The sequence below is a fragment of the Melanerpes formicivorus genome, unplaced genomic scaffold (genome assembly GCF_026170545.1).
Source record: "Melanerpes formicivorus ecotype bairdi unplaced genomic scaffold, bMelFor1.0.p_v2 SCAF_671, whole genome shotgun sequence".
NCBI classification, from domain to species: domain Eukaryota; kingdom Metazoa; phylum Chordata; class Aves; order Piciformes; family Picidae; genus Melanerpes; species Melanerpes formicivorus.
Window position 1 is genome coordinate 1 of NW_027143023.1, and position 17,709 is coordinate 17,709.

Here is a 17,709-nt window from a genome sequence, read left to right on the forward strand (position 1 = left end):
ACATGAAGGTTCAGCCGAGCACAGTTCTGCAAGGACGCTGTGTTTTTGATGCTAGACAAGGCAGTTGCTGGAGGAGATTCTTTCAGTAGTATCCAGAGAGATGAAAACATTTTCTTCATTGGCAGACTACATTTCAATCAACTCTTCTTTGCACCCTTAACCCTAACTTAGTGGCAGCTTTCTGGCCTCAGACCTCTGCTTCATGTAGAAGGTTTCCAGCGTTCAGTATTCAAAGAACCACAGAATGGTAGGGGTTGAAAAGGAGCCCTGCAAACAGAGGTCAACCCCCCTGCCAAAGCAGGGTCAACTAGGGCAGGTCACACAGGAATGCATCCAGATGGCTCTTTAAAGTCTCCAGGGAAGGAGACTCCACCACCTCTCTGGGCAGCCTGCTCCAGAGCTCCAGCATCCTCACCCCAAAGGTGGCTTCCCTCATGTTGAGGTGGAACCTCCAGTTTGTATCCACTGTACCTCATCCTATCCCAGCACACCACTGCAAAGAGCCTGGCCCCTCCTTCTTGACACCCACCCTTCAGATATTTAAAAACAATAATAAGGTCCCCTCTGAGCCTTCTCAGTGTCCAGTTTTGGGCCCCTCAGTTTAGGAAGGAGTTTGACTTGCTGGAAGGTGTCCAGAGAAGGGCAACAAAGTTGGTGAGGGGCTTGGAACACAGCCCTGTGAGGAGAGGCTGAGGGAGCTGGGGTTGCTTAGCCTGGAGAAGAGGAGGCTCAGGGGAGACCTTCTTGCTCTCTACAACTACCTGAAGGGAGGTTGTAGCCAGGTGGGGGTTGGTCTCTTCTCCCAGGCAGCCAGCACCAGAACAGGAGGACACAGTCTCAAACTGCACCAGAGGAGGTTTAGGCTGGAGGTTAGGAGGAAGTTCTTCACAGCAAGAGAGATTGGCCATTGGAATGTGCTGCCCAGGGAGGTGGTGGTGGAGTCAATATCCCTGGAAGTGTTTAGGAAGAGACTGGATGGGGTGCTTGGTGCCATGATTTAGTTGATTAGATGGTGTTGAGTGATAGGTTGGACTTGATGGTCTTGAAGGTCTCTTCCAACCTGGCCTGGTCTATTCTATTCTATTCTATTCTATTCTATTCTATTCTATTCTATTCTATTCTATTCCATTCCATTCCATTCCATTCCATTCCATTCCATTCTCCATACTAACCAGCCCCAGGGCTCTCAGCCTTTCCCCATCACAGAGATGTTCCAGGCCCTTCAGCATCCTCCTAGCCTCCATTGGACTCTCTCTAGCATACCTCTGTCTCTCTTGAACTGGGGAGCCCAGCACTAGACACAACACTCCAGATTTGTGTGTGTGTGTGTGTGTGCTTCTCTTGGTTATGTCATGAAAAATGAGCTAATGCAAGCTGGAATTATATTCTTTTATCCACACTTTTCATGTTTGTATTGGCTGTACAAGGTGACTGTAGAGGGGTAATACAAAGAGATGAGAACAAAAGACTACTGCTGGCTCTGAAGATCCTGGGGAGGTATTTACTACCATTGCAGCTGTCTGGAGCTCCAGTTTCTAGGCAGCTGGAGGGCTCCTCACACCTGGGGACTTGCTTTGGCCAATCACTGGAAAATAAGAGTGGGATGTTTGGCTGCAATGCAATGCCATTGGGAAATGGTGTGATGGCAAATATCCCTTGCACAGATGTTTACAGTCATTGTATCACCCACAGGCCCACGTGGAGGGGAGGTCTTGGGGTCTCTGAGCCCTGCAGAAACATGCAGTGAGTGCCAGTCCCAGCAGACATCCTTCTGCTCTAAATAGATGGAGAAGGCATGGCAGAGGGGATAGACAGCAGATGACTTGCCTGCAGTCACTCAGCAGGTTGGTGGCTAGGTTTCTTGGCTGGCAAACCTGGTTTGTCCTGAACTAAATCTCTAAACAGGAATTTTTCTCTGCAGTTTATTTTTCTGTTGTTGGGGGGGAAAAAAAAGCAAAGAAAAGGAAAAGAGTGAAATCCTAGATCAAACCAGCAAAAAAATACTATGTCAAATGGGCTGCCCAGGGAGGTGGTGGAGTCCCCATCCCTGGAGGGGTTCAAGAGGGGATTGGATGTGGCACCTGGTGCCATGGTTTAGTCATGGGGTCTGTGGTGACAGGTTGGACTTGATGACCTTTGAAGCTGTGAATCTTAGGATCTTTGAGGTCTCTTCCAACCTTGGTGATTCTGTGAAATTATACTTTTAGCACTCCCCAGCCTCTGATTTTGGAAGGGATCAGGGGTTCCCCACCCCCATTTTCTGCCAAGTCTTTAAAATATTTCTCATACATGAACATTTCTTTCCAGCAAGAGTGGTCAGGCATTGGAAAAGGCTGCCCAGGTTGGTAGTGGAAACACCATCCCTGGAGGTGGTCTAGGAATGCAGGGATGTGGCACCTGGGGACGTGGTTTGATGGCCATGGTGGTGGACTCCAGGAGGCCGTTGCTAAGCTGAACAATTCTGTGATTCTATGATCAGCCTACAAATTGCATTCCCAACAAGCCCAGAAGTTTTTCAAGTTGATGGTGTGTTGTTCAGGTTGAGTTAATGATTAGAGGGGGTGGAGCATCTCTCCCATGAGGACAGACTGAGGGAGATGGGGGTGTTTAGTCTGGAGAGGAGCAGGCTCTGAAGAGACCTAATTGTGGCCTTCCAGTATCTGCAGGGAGCTACAAGAAAGCTGGGGAGGGACTTTTGAGGGTGTCAGGGAGTGATAGGACTGGGAGGGATGGAGCAAAACTAGAGATGGGGAGATTCAGATTGGCTGTGAGGAAGAAGTTGTTCCCCATGAGGGGTGGTGAGAGCCTGGCACAGGTTGCCAGGGAGGGTGGTGGAAGCCTTCTGCCTGGAGGTGTTTGCAGCCAGGCTGGATGTGGCTGTGAGCAACCTGCTGTGGTGTGAGGTGTCCCTGCCCATGGCAGGGGGGGTTGGAACTGGCTGATCCTTGAGGTCCCTTCCAACCTTAACAAATTCTGTGCTTCTATGATTCTAATAATGTCCTTGGAAGAATGAACTTGTCAAGAGGCTGTAGACACAGATCTCTACACACAGATATCAAAGCCTGGTGAGGAGTTCTGAAATACTACTAAGCATTAGTTTTGCAAAATGATTGTGAAGCAATGGGAGATATCTCCAGACATCTCTTTCTTGAATGGTGCCCATCTCTGCCACCTAACTCTCCTGGAAGACCCTCCTCTTCCTTTCTTTGTGATGGAAAGATCAAATATAGGCATGCAAGAAAAAAATCCTGGAGCAAGTGACTCCTGCACTCAATTCTCCTCTGAAGCAAAATCCTCAAGAGACTCTTTTGTGACAGGTTGTATTAATACTGTTTCCCTGGCCCAGAAGATTAAATTCCAGCATTGCCATGAGACTTCATAGGATATCAGGTAGTGATAGGACTAGGGGGAATGGAATGAAGCTGGAGGTGGGGAGATTCAGGCTGGAGGGGAGGAGGAAGTTCTTCCCCATGAGAGTGGTGAAGCCCTGGAATGGGTTGTGCAGGGAGGTGGTTGAAGCCCCATCCCTGGAGGTGTTTAAGAAATTAGTAGATGCCTTGAGCACAGCCCTGTGAGGAGAGGCTGAGGGAGCTGGGGTTGCTTAGCCTGGAGAAGAGGAGGCTCAGGGGAGACCTTCTTGCTCTCTCCAGCTCCTTGAAGGGAGGCTGTAGCCAGGAGGGAGTTGGTCTCTTCTCCCAGGCAACCAGCAGCAGAACAAGAGGACACAGTCTCAAGCTGCACCAGGGGAAGTTTAGGCTGGAGGTGAGGAGAAAGTTCTTCCCAGAAAGAGTTGTTAGCCATTGGAATGTGCTGCCCAGGGAGGTGGTGGTGTCCCTGTCCCTGGAGGTGCTCAAGAGGGGATTGGATGTGGCACTTGGTGCCATGGTTTAGTCATGAGGTCTGTGGTGACAGGTTGGACTTGATGGTCTTTGAGGTCTCTTCCAACCTTGGTGATTCTGTGTTCTTCAGGACATGGTCTGGTGGTCATGGAGGTGTTGGGTAGAAGGTTGGACTTGACGATCTTAGAGGCCCTTTCCAGCTGAAACTCTTGTATGATTTCCCTGCTTTTAGCACTAGCAAGACTAAAGTAGCCATCAAGGGCAAGTGATGTGCAAGGCTCTGGAAGAAAACAGGGTCTATTAATGCCATCTATTCAGCAGAGAGCCTATTACAGTATCTGTCCTCTCTCCTGTGCCACTGCAGAGCTAAAAGTGATTGATAATAACCTTGTAGTTACTGTACAATTTGCCTACAATTTTATAGTTGCAGGCATGGCATTGATCTACAGTTAAATGAGATAATTCCTGCATGCTATCTTGCCAGTCTGCTGGGAGCAATGTACCAATTGTGCCTGTAAAGTCACCCCCCAAAAAATGAATACCTGCTTGAATCCAAGGCTTAATATAGAAGTTTTAGATGGCTGCATTATGAAATTGCTATAAAGAATATGCTCAAGTTTGTGACAGAAGTGTGCTGAGGGCTATTGAAACCTAGAAAATTCTCCCAGTAGTGGCACTTTCTATCAGCAGAGTGTTGGACTGCCTCTGCTTTCTTCCTCTTACTGTAGGAAGGTTTCAGACCAGGTTGGCTGAAACAAGAGAGGGGACTTTGTAACTGGGATTCTAAGACATTGGAATGGAGTGGAATGGAATGGAATGGGATAGGATAGGATAGGATAGGATAGGATAGGATAGGATAGGATAGGATAGGATAGGATAGGATAGGATAGGATAGACCAGACCAGGTTGGAAGAGACCTTTGAGATCATTGCATCCAACCTCTCATCCAACACCATCTGATCAACTAAACCATGCAACCAAGCACCCTAGCAAGTCTCCTCCTGAACACCTCCATTGATGGTGACTCCACCACCTCCCCAGGCAGCACATTCCAATGGGCAATCTCTCTCCCTATGAATGATTTCTTCCTAACCTCCAGCCTAAACCTCAGAAGTGTGCTGAGGGCTATTGAAACCTAGAAAATTCTCCCAGTAGTGGCACTTTCTATCAGCAGAGTGTTGGACTGCCTCTGCTTTCTTCCTCTTACTGTAGGAAGGTTTCAGACCAGGCTGGCTGAAACAAGAGAGGGGACTTTGTAACTGGGATTCTAAGGCAATGGAATGGAATGGAATGGAATGGAATGGAATGGAATGGAATGGAATGGAATAGAATAGAATAGAATAGAATAGAATAGAATAGAATAGAATAGAATAGAATAGAATAGAATAGAATAGAATAGAATAGAATAGAATAGAATAGACCAGGTTGGAAGAGTCCTTTGAGATCATTGCATCCAACTTCTCATCCAACACCATCTGATCAACTAAACCATGCAACCAAGCACCCCATCAAGTCTCCTCCTAAACACCTCCAGTGATGGTGACTCCACCACCTCCCTGGGCAGCACATTCCAATGGCCAATCTCTCTCTCTCTGAAGGATTTCTTCCTAATGTCCAGCCTAAACCTCCCCTGGTGCAGCTTGAGACTGTGTCCTCTTGTTCTGGTGCTCGGTGCCTGGGAGAAGAGACCAACCCCCACCTGGCTACAACCTCCCTTCAGGGAGTTGTAGAGAGCAAGAAGGTCTCCCTTGAGCCTCCTCTTCTCCAGGTTGAATGCTCGAAAATGTTTATGCAGTGTTCACCAAATGAATCTGCCAAATGGGTAGACTACTGAAGTATTGGAGTAAGCTGATTTTAAAGGCAAGATCTTTTATTTCTACTTGGGTTTGGTGGTTTGGGGTTTTTTTTCTGTTTGAATCTCAACTCTAGGTACAATGGATCAAAATCCATGCTCTGAGAATTCCAGGGAATCCTACCTCTGCTGTGAGGACAGGCTGAGGGAGCTGGGGTTGTTCAGCTTGGAGAAGAGAAGGCTCTGGGGGGACCTTAGAGCTGCCTTCCAGTACCTGAAGAGATCCTACAGAAAGGCTGCAGAGGGACTTTCCATGAGGGTGTCTGGAGACAGGACAAGGGGGAATGGTTTGAAGCTGAGGGAGAGCAGGGTTAGACTGGAGCTGAGGAAGAAGTTCTTCAGTGTCAGGGTGGTGAGACTCTGGAATAGGTTGCCAGGGAGGTCGTGGATGCCTTCTGCCTGGGGGTGTTCAAGGCCAGGTTGGATGAGGCCTTGAGCAACCTGGGCTGGTGGGAGGTGTCCCTGCCTATGGCAGGGGGGGTTGGAGTAGATCATTTCTAGGGTCCCTTCCAAGCTAAGCCATTCTGTGATTCTAAGACCAGAAACCAGGCAGTTCAGTGAAGATTTTGTGAAGCTTCCAAGGATATGCAAAGGTCTTTCAGCCAGTTTCTTCCTAAATGTCTTCTCTCACTCAACCCCCCCCACACTGAAAATGAAAGGTTTGGGTGCCAAAGCCACACAGACCACCTCTTGCAAAGGTCTGCTAAAACTAGAGCATGAGTTGCTGGACTGTGCCTAGAGAACAGTAACAAAGCTGGGGAAGGGTCTGGAGAGCAGGGCTGGGGAGGAGCAGCTGAGGGAAGTGGGGTTGGTTAGTCTGGAGAAGAGGAGGCTGAGGGGAGACCTCATTGCTCTCTGCAACTCCCTGAAAGGAGGCTGCAGTGAGGTGGGGGTTGGCCTCTTCTCCTAAGGAACAAAAGAACAAGAGGAAATGGCCTGAAATTGTGCCAGGGAAGGTTCAGGTTGGAGATTAGGAACAATTTCTTCGGTGCAAGAGTGGTCAGGGATTGGGACAGGCTGCCCAGGGAGGTGTTGGAGTCCCCATCCCTGATGGTGTTCAAGAAACCTGTGGCCATGGCCCTTGGTGACGTGGCTTGATGGCCATGGTGGTGTTAGGTGGGTGGTTGGACTCTGATCTTAGAGGTCTTTTCCAACCCAAATAATTCTATGCTGGGCACGTGGTTTAGTGGCCATGGTGGTGTTGGGTTGATGGTTGGACTTAAGGACCTTAAGGGTCTGTGATTCTGTGATGACACTCATCAGCTTCAAAAAGCTCCACACTGCAAGTGTGGCTGCTGCCTCTCCCCTGCTCTAGGTCTCACTTGCCCTGAAGCCTGACTTTGCTATGCCAGGGTAAAATGGGGTCTCCACAGGGAGCCAGTTACTGTCATAGAAGGTCTTGTTACCCTGTTGCTAGCATGCTGGTTATAGAGGTGGCCAAATGGGCTGGGAGGAGTCCCAAGCTGCTGACCTGATATGCACTGGCTCAGAAGGGCATTGGAGATATCCTCAGGTTGCCTATGACACTGCTTTTGAATTCACAGCATTTGGCCTCCAGGATTCCAGGCAAGGAGGAGGAATGTGACATTGCATTTCTTAGGGAATGAGTGATGCTGGAGGGAAGGCTTCTGCTGGCAGGTGGGGGGTTGTTAGCCACAAACTGTTGCTACCTCACAGATGCTCTCCGATGATCCATGTGAAATTAATGAGAGACTTCAGTCCAGCTCCAGGTAGGCTACAGAGTTTTCTCCCCAGAGCCATTGTCACCTGCAGTGCCACCTGCTGCTGATCTTATTAGTTATCCAAGTAGCAGAAAGCAGTGTTGGAGGGTGAGGCTAACCTGAGGGCTGCAGTGTTTAGATAAACTTTTGAATGTGACCAGGCACCCAGAAAACTTAGATGGTTGTGTTTGATTTGATGTTTCCTACACCTGAGTAAATAAGAGTCCTGTGTCAGGGACAATGTGATCAGCAGAGTAGGGAAGGGATCATGTTCCTGTGCTCAGCACTGCTGAGGCTACACCTTGAGTCACACTATCACAGTATAACTAAGGTTGGAAGAGACCTCGAGGATCATTGAGTCCAACCTATCAACACAGACCCCATGACTAGACCATGGCACCAAGTGCCACATCCAATCCCCTCTTGAACACCTCCAGGGATGGGGACTCCACCACCTCCCTGGGCAGCACATTCCAAAGACGAATGACTCGCTTGGTGAAGAACTTTCTCCTCACCTCGAGTCTAAACCTCCCCTGGCACAGCTTGAGACTGTGTCCTCTTGTTCTGGTGCTGGTTGCCTGGGAGAAGAGACCAACCTCCTCCCAGCTACAACCACCTTTCAGGGAGTTGTAGAGGGTAATGAGGTCACCCCTGAGCCTCCTCTTCTCCTGGGTTCTGGTTTGGGGCCCTCAATCCAAGAAGGACATTAGGGTGCTGGAGTGTGTCCAGAGAAAGACATTGTGGAAGTTTTAGGCTATACCATTAAAATTAGCTGCAGATTTCCCAGGTGGCCAAGAAGGCCAATGGCATCCTGGCCTGCATCAGGAAGAGTGTGGCCAGCAGGAGCAGGGAAGTCCTTGTGCTCTGTGCTCAGCACTGGTTAGGCCACACCTTGAGTCCTGTGTCCAGTTCTGGGCTCCTCAGTTTAGGAAAGATGTTGAGCTGCTGGAAGGTGTCCAGAGAAGGTCAAGGATGCTGGGGAGGGGTCTGGAGCACAGCCCTGTGAGGAGAGGCTGAGGGAGCTGGGGTTACTTAGCCTGGAGAAGAGGAGGCTCAGGGGTGACCTTCTTGCTCTCTCCAACTCCCTGAAGGGAGGTTGTAGCCAGGAGGGGGTTGGTCTCTTCTCCCAGGCACCCAGCACCAGAACAAGAGGACACAGTCTCAAGCTGTGCCAGGGGAAGTTTAGGCTGGAGGTGAGGAGCAAGTTCTTCCCAGAGAGAGTTGTTAGCCATTGGAATGTGCTGCCCAGGGAGGTGGTGGAGTCATCATCCCTGGAGGTGTCCAAAAAGGAATTGGACATGGCACTTTGTGCCATGGTTTAGTTAGTCATGAGGTGTTGGGTGACAGGTTGGACTTGATGATCTTTGAGGTCTTTTCCAACCTTATTGATTCTATGATTCTATCTTTCTGTGACTTGGCTGGGGGGTGGTCAGTTCAGGTTTGCTGTTTTGTTTCAGCTCAGCGAGTGTGCTTGCCCATTGGAATGTGCTGCCTGGGGAGGTGGTGGAGTCACCATCACTGGAGGTGTTCAGGAGGGGACTTGATGGGGTGCTTGGTGCCATGGGTTAGTTGATTAGGTGGGTTGGATTAGTTGATAGGTTGGACTTGATGATCTTGAAGGTCTCTTCCAACCTGGTCTGGTCTATTCTATTCTATTCTATTCTATTCTATTCTATTCTATTCCATTCCATTCCATTCCATTCCATTCCATTCCATTCCATTCTATTTTCACTCCTGCCCCATGCCTCTTTATTCACATCATCTACAACAGCCCTGATCTGCTCATGTTGGATGCCCCAAGGCGTGGCTGGGGCACAGCACAGTCTCTCTGGTGCTGGGGCTCAAGTGCCCTGCCCCTCTGCAGCACTCTGCTTTCACAATCTGGTTTTGTGGGTTTGGGTTGGGGTTTTTTTTGGTGGAAAACACAGAAGAGAGCAGCTGCAGAGCTAGGAATGTCATCTCATAGCTGGCTGTGGTGAGTCTGCCTTCCCCAGTCCCCACATTTCTGGCTGCCTGTGCCAGGCATTTCCTGATGCAGCACCAACTCGCTCCTGCCACTTCAGCCAAGAGCCAGGCCTCCTCCCCTCCTGCCTGCTGCCTTTTGCAAGCCAGACAAAGGAAATGAGGGGAGGATGGAGATCAGCAGTCATTTCAGCTGAGGAAAAAAATCCTCCTGCTGCAGCTGCAGTGCTGCCAGCTTGATCAGACGCTGCCTCTCTTGCTCCTGGAGCCAAAGCGTGAGAGCTGAGTTGGTAGATGTGGGAGACCAGCCTGTGACAATGCTTCCAGGCTCCTCTGCAGTGTGGGACATGAAAGCTCTACTAATAGTCTTGATGTGTGACTGTGGTAGGTTGAAAACTCCCCCCCCCCCAACATAAAATGTCCAGACTAGCTCAGTTAGAAAGCAAGTGCAGCTGTATTTACAAGCAAAACTGCAACCTAAAACATGGGAGGCAATGAATATGTACCAAATAGATAATACACAATATTTACAGGTATTTACAGTCTACAAACAGCACAAGAACCCCCCTGGACAAAGCCAGGGGGCTACTAATACCTTCCCCCTCCCTGCTCCCTTCCCCCCTGTGCACAACAGAGGTGAGAGAAGAGCAGAGAGTTAATACTCAGCCACAACAAAGCAGTGCAGCCCAGGTCAGCAAAGCCAGCAGAAGCCAGAGCTGGTTCTGCTAGAGTGAAGGAAGCAAAAGGATAGAAAGTTGGTATGCACAACTCACTTTTATGTCTGTCATCTGTCCAATGGGATTATTAGACTTGAGAGCAGCCCTGAGGAAAAGGACCTGGGGGTGCTGGTGGATGAGGAGCTCGACAGGAGCCAGCCCTGAGCACTTGCAGCCCAGAGAGCCAAGCAGAGCCTGGGCTGCAGCAAGAGAAGCACAGCCAGCAGGGCCAGGGAGGTGATTCTCCTCATCTGCTCAGCTCTGGTGAGACCACACCTAGAGCACTGTGTCCAGTTCTGGAGCCTGTAATAGACAGGAAGGATCTGGAGGTGCTGGAAGGTGTCCAGAGAAGGGCCATGATGGTGAGCAGAGGGCTGGAGCTGCTCTGCAATGGAGACAGACTGAGGGAGTTGGGGCTGTGCAATCTGGGGAAGAGAAAGCTCCCAGGAGACCTAATTGTGGCCTTCCAGGATCTGAAGGGGGCTCAAAGAAAGCTGGGGAGGGACTTTTGAGGGTGTCAGGGAGTGATAGGACTGGGGGGCTAAACTAGAAATCGAGAGATTGAGATTGGCTGTGAGGAAGAAGTTGTTGCCCAGGAGGGTGGTGAGAGCCTGGCCCAGGTTGCCCAGGGAGGTGGTGGCAGCCTCCTGCCTGGAGGTGTTTGCAGCCAGGCTGGATGGGGCTGTGAGCAACCTGCTGTAGTGTGAGGTGTCCCTGCCCATGGCAGGGGGCTTGGAACTGGCTGATCCTTGAGGTCCTGTCCAAAGCTGAGAACTTATGACTTTATGATATGTGGACACATCAGAGAAGGCAAAATTCTGGGAGAGCTCCAAAGCCTGCAGACATACCTGTTGCAAGAGGCATGCATTTTACTTATAACCCAATTCTTTTCCCCTTCCACTCCTGCTGTCCCCTGCCCCACTGTGGCCTGGGAAACCAGATGACGTTTGAAAAGTAAAGAGGCCTGATGCTGAATTCTCAGCCATAACTCAGGAAATCCAGCATAATGCCTGCTGAACTGCAGGGAGCAGGTTTAGGCTGAGTTTCTGAGAGCTGAGCGTGGTCTGAAGCATTTAATTCGTGGCGAGGCGGTGCCCTGCTGCTTCCCTCGGGCTGCTGTCTGCCACGCACCGCGGCTGCTGGCGTGCGGTAAGAGCAGGCACAGTGGGAGCTCTGCAGCTGGACTTGCAGGCTGGTGCTAGGAAGGGCAGAACAGCAGCAAGAACTTGAAAACAATTTGGTTTAGAAATCTTGCTCCCTCTTCGTCTTCTCCCTGCCCCCTCTGCGGTCTGCCTGGCCACAGTTCGAGGAAGTGGGGCAGGATGCGTTCAGTGCGAGGGGAACCAGAGCAAACCTGAAGGGAGGTTGTAGCCAGGAAGGGGTTGGTCTTTTCTCCCAGGCAACCAACACCAAAACAAGAGGACACAGTCTCAGGCTGTGCCAGAGGATGTTTAGGCTGGAGGTGAGGAGAAAGTTCTTCACAGAGAGAGGAATTTGCCATTGGAATGTGCTGCCCAGGGAGGTGGTGGAGTCCCCATCCCTGGAACTGTTCAAGAGGGGATTGGATGTGGCACTTGGTGCTGTGGTTTAGTTGCCATGTGGTGTTGGGTGACAGGTTGGACTTGATGAGCTCTGAGATCTTTTCCAACCTTATTGATTATATGATTTTATAAGACTGGAAGTGGATCATGAGTTCAAGGGGAGATTGGGCTGGGAAGGTTTGCAAAATCAATGGAGACAGTCTCAAGCTGTGCCAAGAGAGGTATAAGGAAACAGGGGAAGTTATTCTGCCCTGTACTCAGCACTGGTCAGGCCACACCTTGAGTGCTGTGTCCAGTTCTGGGCTCCCCAGTTTAAGAAAGATGTTGAGATGTTAGAATGTGTCCAGAGAAGGGCGACAAATCTGGGGAGGGGTCTGGAGCACAGCCCTGTGAGGAGAGGCTGAGGGAGCTGGGGTTGCTTAGCCTGGAGAAGAGGAGGCTCAGGGGAGACCCTCTTGCTCTCTCCAACTCCCTGAAGGGAGGTTGTAGCCAGGTCGGGGTTGGTCTCTTCTCCCAGGCACTGAGAACCAGAACAAGAGGACACAGTCTCAAGCTGTGCCAGGGGAGGTTTAGGCTGGATGTTAGGAAGAAATTCTTCCCAGCAAGAGAGATTGGCCATTGGAATGTTCTGCCCAGGACATTATCAGCTCTGCTGTGAGGAAAGAATGAGAGAGCTAGGGCTGTTTAGTCTGGAGAAGTGAAGGTTGAGCAGGGATCTTACTAATGTCTATAAATATCTGAGGGGTGAGAGTCAAGAGGAAGGGACCAGGCTCTTTTCAGTGGTGTCCTGTGATAGGACAAGGAACTCTAAGCTGTAAGATGGAACCCAGGAACTTCCAACTCAGCATGAGGAGAGACATCTTTGGTGTGAGAGCGTTGAAGCCCTGGAGCAGGCTGCCCAGAGAGATTGTGAGTCCCATTGTGAGACCCACCTGAATGCATTCCTGTGTGAGCTGCACTAGGTGGTCCTCTTTGGCAGGGGAGTGTAATGGGTTGGGGCAGATCCCCTCCCCACCACAGGCAGAAACAAACAACTCAGACAAAGGGATTGCAAAAGTGATGGAAAGTTTAAATAGAAAAACAATAAAAAACAACAATGAAAGCTTTACAGAAAACCACAAGCGCCATGACAAAGAGAGAGATCCCAGAACATGCCCAAGAACGTCCAATCCCCACCTGGGGGTACACCCAAACCCCCAGGGCTCTTTCCCCCCTGCCCCCAACCCAGCCTTGGGGCTGGGCAGGCCCAAGGGAGGCGGCTCAGCCATTTTACCTAGGCAGCAGCAGGGGACGAAAGAGGAAGTGAAGAACCCGCATGGACATTTTATAGGGGAGCAGGGCATTATGGGAATGAAATACCTGCTTTCCTGTGACCACCCCGTGGGCTGGACCCACCCCTTGGGACCCCCCAGGTGTGTTCTGTGCAGTGGCATCCGGGCCAGCCCCCAGCCTAAACCACCACAGGGAGTTAGACTTAACCTTCTCTGGAAATCTGTTCCAACCCCTAACATTCTGTGGTTTGGACTATCTCTTTTGTTAGGGGCAGAGAGGATCTGAAGACTGAAGGAGAGACAGCTGGGGGAGCGGTGCAGCAGAGGGTGTCTTGCTTGGGAGTTTTGCGTTGGGAGCTACGGGGAATTTGGTTCTTCTCATTTGGTCGCAGCTCAGATTCCCCCCACGCTCTGCAGCACTTAGGTTCACATCGGTTTCAGCATTCAGATTTCGTTCTGTTGAGTGGATTCCATCTGCAGTTTGGCAAACCTGCAGGTAATTAGCTCTCCCTTGTAATTAAATTTCCAGTTAATGTCCCATTAAGACGAATGAGAGGAGCTCGCGTCTCGCGCTTAAGCGCTGATCGCGCCCAGCGCGACACCTCGTAGTCTTTGAGCAAACAGGCACTTCCCTTTGCCAAGGTGAGGTGGATTTGTGATGCAGAAGCAGATCTTCATAATTCACCTCCTCAGATGTACATTTTTACTCTCCTGAGGACATCAGTGCTTAGGGAGTAGCCTAGAAGGAGAGCAAACCTTCCCCGTGCCTTGAGTCCTGTGCCCAGTTCTGGGCTCCTCAGTTTAAGAAGGACATTGAGAGACTTGAAGGTGTCCAGAGAAGGGCAAGGAGGCTGGGGAGGAGTCGGGAGCACAGCCCTGTGAGGAGAGGCTGAGGGAGCTGGGGTTGCTTAGCCTGGAGAAGAGGAGGCTCAGGGGAGACCTTCTTGCTCTCTCCAACTCCCTGAAGGGAGGTTGTAGCCAGGAGGGAGTTGGTCTCTTCTCCCAGGCACCCAGCACCAGAACAAGAGGACACAGATTCAAGCTGTGCCAGGGGAGGTTTAGGCTGGAGGTGAGGAAGAAATTCTTCATAGAAAGAGAGATTGGCCACTGGAATGTGCTGCCCAGGGAGGTGGTGGAGTCCCCATCCCTGGAGGTGTTTAGGAAGAGACTGGATGAGGCCCTTGGTGCCGTGGTTTAGTTGATTCGATGGTGCTGGGTTGTAGGTTGGACTTGATGATCTCAAAGTTCTTTTCTAATGTGGGCAGTTCTGTGTTCTGTGTGTATTATGTATTCTGTTAAGGCACCAAATGGAACAAAACTAGAAATGGGGAGATTGAGATTGGCTGTGAGGAAGAAGTTGTTCCCCATGAGGGTGGTGAGAGACTGGCACAGGTTGCCCAGGGAGGTGGTGGAAGCTTCATCCCTGGAGGATTTTGCAGCCAGGCTGGATGTGGCTGTGAGCAACCTGCTGTGGTGTGAGGTGTCCCTGTCCATGGCAGGGGGGTTGGGACTGGCTGATCCTTGAGGTTCCTTCCAACCCTAACAGTTCTATGATCCTATGATTCTGTGACTCAATGTCAAACCACAGGGTCCTGTTCTCCCTTCTTTCCACAGTTGCCTTCCCCTGCTGTCAATGCCATGGAAACCAGGATTTTCACAGGTGGCTACTAACTGTGTTTCGTTGCCCAGCCTGAGCGAGCCCAGGCCTAATTTCTGTCAGCTGAGTGCTCAGAAACGTGGCTGCAGCTGCCAGGCAGGGTGGGCAGGCAATGCTGCTGGCAGCCAAAGCAGGGTGGTGACGAGGCAGGGTGTACTGAAAGGTGACAGCTGGGGGGGGGGGAGGGGGGTGGGAGGGAACCTTCCCTGCCTCCTGCCTGCTTTATTTTTTGGAAGCTATGTGGCAAAGAGCACGTTTCCATTTGCCAGCATGTGAAAGGCAGCAAACAATGCTTAGCTTTCACTGCACAGTGTGCTGGATGAAGCCAGGGCTGTTAAAGGCTGAGAGAGAAGCAGCCTTAAGAGAAAGACAAATCTGCAAAAGGAAATGTAATGCAAACATCCCATACATCACAGCAGAGATTAAAGCACTGCTCTCTGCTCTGAGGCTCTGGGGAGCAAGCACTCCCTCCCTCCCCTCCCCCACCTTTATGAATTTAGCAGGGAGAGAAGGAGCTTGGGAGGACACTCTGCACTTCTGTGCTTTGCATTTGAACTAGTGCTAAAAAAGGGTTTAAAACACCCTTTCCCTCTTCCCCCCCCTCCCCCCCCCTTCTTGATTTGTAACACTTAATAGCTGGTGTAAGCCTGATGATTTCATGCAGCATTGTTTGGCCCAGGCCACTCGAGGGTGCCCAACATCATTTTCTGCTCTCTTGTGCTTGCACACACAGGGAGCAGGAGAAAAATGGCTGGGAAAAGAGGCTGACAGCTCTAGTTACCCGGTGACATAAAAGCCCCTTTGGTAGCAGAGCTTCATTTTAAAGTCTCTTGAGACATCCCCTGTGTTATTCCGGGACAGATTTGGGGGAAGCAAAAAAGATCTCATTCACCAATAAATGATTCAATGAGCACTGTGAGCAGGGAATGAGCGCACGAAACTCATTGGGCTGGGAACAAAAAGCTTGGGACTCAGTGTCTGAAGCAGGCCAAGGATTTCAGTGGGATGGAATAGCAGGACACTCTTGCCTGTTTGGGTGGTTTGGTTCCTTTTCTTTTCCTTGTGGATGACATAATGCAACTTGATTTGTCTCAATCACTTGTGGAAAATTCACCTGGACTGTGGGAACTGCATTTTGGCCACAGCAGCCCCAGGCAGAGCTACAGGCTGGGGTCAGAGTGGCTAAGAGCAGCCAAAGAGAAAGGGACCTGGGGGTGCTGATTGACAGCTGCTTGAACATGAGCCAGCAGTGTGCCCAGGTGGCCAAGAGGGCCAATGGCATCCTGGCCTGCATCAGAAAGAGTGTGGCCAGCAGGAGCAGGGAGGTCATTGTGCCCTGTGCTCTGATTTGGTTAGGCCACACCTTGAGTCCTGTGTCCAGTTCTGGGCCCCTCAGTTTAGGAAGGACATTGAGAGACTTGAAGGTGTCCAGAGAAGGGCAAGGAGGCTGGGGAGGGGTCTGGAGCACAGCCCTGTGAGGAGAGGCTGAGGGAGTTTGGTTTGCTTAGCCTGGAGAAGAGGAAGCTTAGGGGAGACCTCATTGCCCTCTACAACTACCTGAAAGGAGGTTGTAGCCAGGTGGGGGCTGGTCTCTTCTCTCAAGCAACCAGCACCAGAACAAGAGGACACAGTCTCAAGCTGTGCCAGGGGAGGTTTAGGCTGGATGTGAGGAGAAAGTTCTTCCCAGAGAGAGTTGTTAGCCTTTGGAATGTGCTGCCCAGGGAGGTGGTGGAGTCCCCATCCCTGGAGGTGTTCAAGAGGGGATTGGATGTGGCACTTGGTGCCATGGTTTAGTCATGAGGTCTGTGGTGACAGGTTGGACTTGATGATCTTTGAGGTCTTTTCCAGCCTTGGTGATACTGTGATACTGTGAACTGTCAGTGAAGAGGGTCAGTATTTCATCACTTTCTTGAAGCACTCCTGAAATCCTCTTGGAAAGCACATACTGTGCCTATACAATGGCCCTTCTTTAAAGGTCAGCCTGTTGGCTGATCCCTTGCTTCTCCCCACCTCCCACCCCAGTTAAGCCTAAGCCTGTTTAATGATCAGATGTTGAAGTTTCACCACATCAAATCACCAAATCTGGTCATTTCACTTCTGCCTAGTCCCAGATACAACCTCAAAGTTCATAGAATCACAGAATCACTTTGCTTGGGAAAGCCCTTTACGATCATCCAGCCCAAGAATTCTATACCAAGGCTGGTGCTGAGCCATGTCCCTCAGCACCACATCTCTGCCTCTTTGAAACATCTCTGGGGATGGGGAATCAACCACCTCCCTGGGCAGCCTGTGCCAGGCTTTGAGAAACACTTCAGTGAAGAAGTTTCTTCTCTTATCCAACCCAAACCTCCTCTGTTGTTGCTTGAGGCCATTTCCTCTTGTCCCACCACTTGTTACCAGGGAGAAGAGACCAACTCCCCCAGCTGGCTCCAGCCTCCTTTCAGAGAGCTGTGGAGATCAATGAGGTCTGCCCTCAGCCTCCTTTTCTCCAGACTGAACATCTGCAGTTCCCTCAGCTGCTCCTCACCAGCCCTGTTCTCCAGACCCTTCACCAGCTTCGTTGCCCTTCTCTTGACCTACTCCAGCTCCTTAATGTCCTTCTTGGATTGAAGACCCCAAAACTGAACCCAGAACTCAATCAGCACTGAGTACAGGGAGACAATTGCTTCCCTGGACCTGCTGGACACAGTTTCTGATCAAGGCCAGGATGCTGTTGCACTTCTCACCCACCTGGGCTCATGTTCAGCTGCTGTCACCCAGCACCCCCAGGTCTTTCTCTGCTGGGCAGTTTTCAGTCACTCTGCCCCAAGCCTGGAGCATTCATGGGGTTGTTAGGACCCAAGTGCTTGGTCCAGTACTTGGCCTTATTGAATCTCATACAGTTGGCCTTGATCCAGCATGGCCAGCTCCTTGCAATTCCATCAGGCTGCTTGTGGTTTCAAAGGGGTGAATAAACTTCACTGAAAGTTCTCAACCACTGGCACAGGCTGCCTATAGAGGTGCTTGAATCCCCATCCCTGGAGGTGTTTCAAAGAGGCAGAGATGTGGTGCTGAGGGCCATGGTTTAGCTCCAGCCTTGGCAGAGATAGAGAATGGTTGGACTCAACGAACTCAAAGGTCTTTACCAACTATAACAATTCCAGGATCCTA